This window comes from Canis lupus, chromosome 8 (assembly GCF_011100685.1).
Source record: "Canis lupus familiaris isolate Mischka breed German Shepherd chromosome 8, alternate assembly UU_Cfam_GSD_1.0, whole genome shotgun sequence".
NCBI classification, from domain to species: domain Eukaryota; kingdom Metazoa; phylum Chordata; class Mammalia; order Carnivora; family Canidae; genus Canis; species Canis lupus.
This window is the reverse complement of record NC_049229.1, coordinates 41,981,776-41,988,177: the sequence shown is the minus strand read 5'-3', so window position 1 is coordinate 41,988,177 and position 6,402 is coordinate 41,981,776. Positions and strand designations below refer to the sequence as shown.

At 38.2% G+C, this 6,402-nt stretch overlaps 1 pseudogene; it reads left to right on the top strand.

Annotated features, from left to right (window-relative positions):
- The first annotated feature begins 2,359 nt into the window (after positions 1–2,359).
- On the top strand, positions 2,360–5,122 carry LOC100688790 (annotated as a pseudogene).
- The last annotated feature ends 1,280 nt before the right edge of the window (positions 5,123–6,402 follow it).

Below are 6,402 nucleotides of genomic sequence, written 5' to 3'. Positions count from 1 at the left end.
TGGGATCACGCCCTGAGCCAGAGGCAGACACTCAATCACTGAGCCACCCAGGCGTCCTTTCTCCAGTATCATATAGAAATCAGAGATTTGGATTCTTCGAGGTTTGGCTTTTGCTAGACAGGTGTGATAATAGGACAAGGGAATTGGAAAGGGGAACTGGAGGAAAAGGAAGTTGTGGTTAGAGTAGGAGTTGGAAGATGACATATCTGAGGAGTAGCAAGTTCATGGGATGACAGGGTGTCCAGGTGTGGCCCTTGTCATGGGAATGGGAGACCAAAGAGGAGTGGAGGAGAAGATCAGTGCTGAGGAGATCAAGGAACTGAGTCTGAGTGGACATACAGCACACTTTCAAACAATAGTGCTTTGGGCAACCCATATGTATGCATGGTTATCACCTTCCTCTAGTACCATGATGGTATTTGAGTTAGGATATATACTGTCTAATCATTCTCTATCAGATAATTTATGAAGCAGAATTCTCATATGTTCAGGAAACATTCGATCTTTCTTTCATGCCAGATTGACATTACACCTCTGTGGTAGACATGAGCCCTGGCATATAAAATGGACCTCTTTTCTGGGAATTCCTAGAGCTGGGCCATCAGTGCCCAAGTCAGAACTCTGTGAACAGTAATGCCCTTAGGCCCAGGCAGGAAGGGCTCCTTTCCTCAGTCATACACATTAAAAAACCCTACATTTTAAAAAACAAAAATGCACTTGGATATAGTAAATTAATTTAAGAAGTGTGAACATCTGTTATTTGGGGGGCAGCCCAGGTGGTTCAGCGGTTTAGTGCCACCTTCAGCCCAGGGCGTGGCCCTGGAGACCTGGGATCAAGTCCCACATCAGGCTCCCTGCATAGAGCCTGCTTCTCCCTCTGCCTATGTCTCTGCCTCTCTCTCTCTCTCTCTCTCTCATGAATAAATAAATAAAATCTTTTTAAAAAAATCTATTATTTGGGCTGTGGTGCTCAGTTTTGACATAATATAACCTGATACCCTAAACATCTGCTCTCATGCCTAATAACACTGTTAAAGCCCCCAGGAAAACAAGACCTGACTGCATCCAAATGCTTTGAAGGTGTTGTAGAGTGTGCTGCTGCTCCTGAGTGCAGGGAGGATTTAACAGAGGAAATGATTGAGAGGATAAAAGGCCATTTAGGCAATGTCTTTCTCAGCATGAGGATCACAGACACTTGCATTAGTATGGGGGCATCATTTTCACTACTGCTGAGTGACTTTTTTTTGTCTCTCTTCTTTTTCCAAGGTGTGTATGTTTGCAACACTTGTATCTGGAGGTTAAAAATAAACAATTGATTTTACCTTTAAATTGATAGACATGTAGGTGTAGAGGAAACATGAATGAAATATAATATCCATTGTTTACACTGGCAACTAAACAGACATTGAATATTAGAATCATGAATAGTTTTATTTTTATAAAACTTCCTAGAATTAAATTGTCAAAAGCTAAAAAATTTAGCTTTATCTAAATAATTATCTAAAATGTTGATATTCATAGCTATACTGCATTTTGCCTTTAAATTTGGATAAATGATTATTCTTGAAGAAAAATAACAAAGATATTTAAAGTAATTTTTATTTTTGCATTTCTGTAATTTACATTTTTATGAAAATATATTTAAATTGCATTTATTTTATACAATTACGCATTGTATTTTTTTTAATTCTTTAGGTAACTACTGCCACTAAAACACAAGATATTGAAGTTTTTTTGTTGTGGTGGGTTTTTTGTTTTTTAATGAGAGACAGACAGAGAGAGGCAGAGACATAGGCAGAGGGAGAAGTAGGCTTCCTGCGGGAAACGTGATGTGGGACTCAATCCCAAGACCCTGGGATCACACACACTGAGCCAAAGGCAGATGTTCAACCACTGAGCCACCCAAGTGCCCCTAAAACACAAGATATTGGATGATTATAACAATATAATTAATGATTTCATTGAGATGGAAGCCATATGGAGCAGAGCCCTTCCACTTTTGCCCCATAGGACTGTAAAATGAGCAAACATAAGTTTTATTGTATTAAGCCAGTAAAATTTAGCATTGTTTATTACAGCAGTTAAACTACTCCTCCTACCAGAACAAGTTGTACCTCATGTTCTATGGTCTTCTCAGCTGATTATTTTGGCTGAGATATCACATATCCATGTGTAGAAAAAATAGATTATACACACAGATTAAATTTTAGATATACACCTATGAAAGTATAATAGCCAAGACTATTAAGACTCTGTACAAGAATGTTAGATTAGTTATCCCACTGGAGGCTGGAATTATTGGAAGATGACATATTTAGAGTAGAGAAAAATACAATGAAAGCAGAGTCAAAATGTACAGATGAGGAAATTGGAGGTGGTGAAAGTAGATCAGGAAGACATCTGCCTTAGATCAGGAGTAATGGTGGGGGAATGTACAAAAAAAAAAAAAAAATGGTAGATGGGTTTCCTGAGTGGCTCAGTTGGTTAAGCATCCGACTCTTGGTTTTGACTCAGGTCATGGTCTCAGGGTCCTGAGATTGAGCCCCCAGTCAGGCTCTGCACTGAGCATGGAGCCTGCTTGAGATCTCACTCTCTCCCTCTTCACTTCCCTCCACACAATTAAATAAATAAATAAATAAATAAATAAATAAATAAATAAATAAATAAGATTTTCAAGTGGTGAAACAGCAGTTTCATATGGCTCAATATAATACTATTGTATTAGGACATAGATTTCAACAATAAAGACCATTTATTATGTCATTTAACAATAAGTCTCAAAGGAACACAGCTCCAGTCTTGGTTAATTCAGTGACTCACTAATTTATCATCAGCACCCTAGGTCTTTTCCATCTTTCCCTCTACCATCCTCAGCATATGAGCTCAGTCTTTTAGCCACTCAGCTCCACTTGTGACTCAAGATAATTGTGGTAGGCTCTGCCTCATGGCAACTGCCCCCTTCCACATGGACACACTGAGCTAGTACCCACGCCTGGAATCAGGCTACAAACTCCCCCACACCTACCACCTGCCACTGCCTCTGGACAGGGGACTGCCCCCCCCAAAAGTGAGCGAGCTTCAGGCGTTTGTGAAAATGTGTAAGCAAGATCTGAGCATTCTGCACCCCAAGGAAACATGCTTCCTGTGGGAGTGGGTGGAGAGCATGGGGTGAGAGGATACCACCTGCTACTCATAAAACTAAATCAGAAGACAGTATCAAGGAAGAAAAAACAGATAGTAAGAAGGCAGAGAAAACATAAAGACAGACGAACCATCAAATGAGGAAAGTGATCTAGATATTGACAATGAAGGTGTGACTGAACCAGATACTGTTGCCCCTCAAGAAATGGGAGATGAGAATGTACTATAACTGAGGAAATGGTGGATCAGGGAAATGATAAAAAAAAAAGTGGCTGTCACTGATGTCCTAAATGATGGTGAACTACAGAAGGCCATTAACTGGTTCACAGATGCCACCAAACTGAATCCTTGTTTGGCCATTCTATATGCCAAGAGAGCCAGCGTCTTCATCAAATTACAGAAGCCAAATGCTGCCATTTGAGACTATGACAGACCTATTGAAATGAATCCTGATTCAGCTTAGTCTTACAAGTGGCGAGGGAAAGCACACAGACTACTGGTCTTTGGGAAGAAGCAGCACACGATCTTGCCCTTGCTTGAAAACTGGATTATGATGAAGATGCTAGTGCAATGCTGAAAGAAGTTCCAACTGAGGGCCCAGAAAATTGCTGACCATTGGAGAAAGTATGAGCGAAAACGTGAAGAGTGAGAGATCAAAGAAAGAATAGAAAGTTAAGAAGGCCCGGGAAGAACATGAGAGAGCCCAGAGAGAGGAAGAAGCCAGACAACAATCAGGAGCTCAGTATGGCTCTTTCCCAGGTAGCTTTCCTGGGGGAATGCCTAGGAATTTTCCTGGAAGAATGCCTGAAATGGCAGGAATGCTTGGTCTCAATGAAATTCTTAGTGACCCAAAGGTTGTTGCAGCCATGCAGGATCCAGAAGTTACAGTAGCCTTCCAGGATGCAGCCCAGAACCTAGCAAATATGTCAAAATATCAGAGCAACCCAAAGGTTATGAATCTCATCAGTAAATTGTGAGCCAAATTTGGAGGTCAAGCATAATGCCCTTCTGACAAATTAAGCCCTTGCTGAAGGGGAAAAAAAAAGGTAATTGTGGTATATTCAAATGTCATATTCAACCATGACAACATCTAACAGAAGAAGACAAAAAAATTCCTGTGCCCCACTTTTGGTCAACATGGAAGCCTCTCCCAGAAGTTGCTAATAAGTCTCCTTCCACATGGACTTGGGCCACAGGCCATGCATGATTGAGACACAAGCATTTTTCGTAACAAATCACTTGTGAGGAAAGTGTAATTACCTTGGCCCAGCAGTTCACAGCCCTACCTGCACATCAGAATAACCTAAGACTTTCAGAATCCTTTGCCCAAGAATACAAGTAAATATGAATCTATAAGGTAAGACCTAGGTATTGGTATTTTATGTTTTAAAGTACACCTAAGTTTGAGAATACTGCAATAAGTTAATCAGTCACAGACAGTGACATTGGCAGCCCACAGTGTCTACTGAAAATATTCATTTTTATTTGTTGAAGTATAGTTGACATACAATATTATATTAGTTTCAAGTGTGCAACATAGTGCAATATTTATATACATTAAAAAGTGGTCGCCATAGGGGTGCCTCAGTAGTTTATCTGGTTAAGTGTCTGACACTTAATCTCAGGGTCATAAGATCAGCCCCATGTTGAGCTCCACACTCAGTATAGAGTCTACTTAAGAAAAAAAAAAGAATTTGAAATGGTCACCATAATAAGCACAGCTACCATCTATCACCATACAAAGTGTTTACATGTTATTGACTATACTCTCTATGCTGTACATTAAATCCCCATTACTTATTTATTTTATAACTGGAGGTTTATACCTTTTTATCTCCTTAACGTATTTCACCCATCTTCCCCCACCTCCCCTCTGGTAACTACTAAATAGTTCTCTGAATCTGGGTCTGTCTCTGTTTTGTTTTGTTTGTTCATTTGTTTTGTTTTTAGGTTCCACATATAAGTATTTATCTGACTTATTTTGCTTAACATAATACCCTCTAGGTCCATCCATGTTGTCACAAATGGCAATATTTCATTCTTTTTATGGCTGAGTAAAATTTAATTGTGTGTGCATATATGTATATATATATATATATATATACATATATACACCTGTGTATATACATATATGTGTGTGTGTGTGTGTGTGTGTGTGTGTGTGTGTGTGTGAATTTTGGCATGATTGTTTTTGACCTGGGGAACTCTCTCGTTGCAACATCCAGTTTGCATATACACATATATATGTGTGTGCATATACACACACACATATGTATATTCACATATACATACACTATATATATCTCACATCTTCTCTGTTCATCTAACAATGGACTCGGGTTGCTTCCGTATCTTGGCTATTGTAAATAATGCTGCAATGAACATAGGAGTTCATATATCTTTCAGATGAGTGATTTTGTTTTCTTCAGGTAAATACTCAAGCAGAATTGCTAGATCATATAACATTTTGTTTTTTGGTGGGGGTGTAGTTCTATTTTAATGTTTTGAGGAACTCCATACTGTTTTTCATAGTGGCTGCACTAATTTCTCTGAATTTTTGAGCAAAATATTCTGTTATTTGGCTTAAGCTTGCTCAAAAAATGTGGAAATTCATCATTTCCAAGAAAAATATGAAAATACTGTATTTTTTTAAAAATGAAATTAAAAAAATATTTTTAAAAAAAGAAATTTATTTCCTATCAATGCTTCCCAGAGGCAGCCTCTTTTATGTGTTCATTATATATGATTTTAGACCTTTCTCTGTGCTTTTACAAACTTTCATATGTACCCACAGAAAATACATGGTATCATGTTATAGGTGTGTAATCTTTAAATATAAATCTTATCATCTTCACGCATTCATCATTCTGCATTCCATCAACTTATCCAGTAATGTGTGTGTGTCTATATATATATATGGTATATACTTTTTAATACAATCACTTTTGGAGTAATTACCCCAAAAGTGAGTATACTACTACTCCATTCCACGATTATATGAAAGATTAGTTTCCTCCAATGGGACATTAAGATTGTTTCCAACTTTTTGCTAGTACAAAAAAAGTCTCCTTCACATATATGCTAATGTTACTGCAGATATTAAGAAACAGAATTGTGGAAATGAAATGACTTCACCATTTCTTCTACTCTTACCAGCAGTATATAAAAATATCTGTTTCCTAGACTTTTACCAACATTTGCTAAGCTCTCATTTTTTGCAATCTGTTGAAAAATGACATTGTGGGGCAGCCCGGGTGGCTC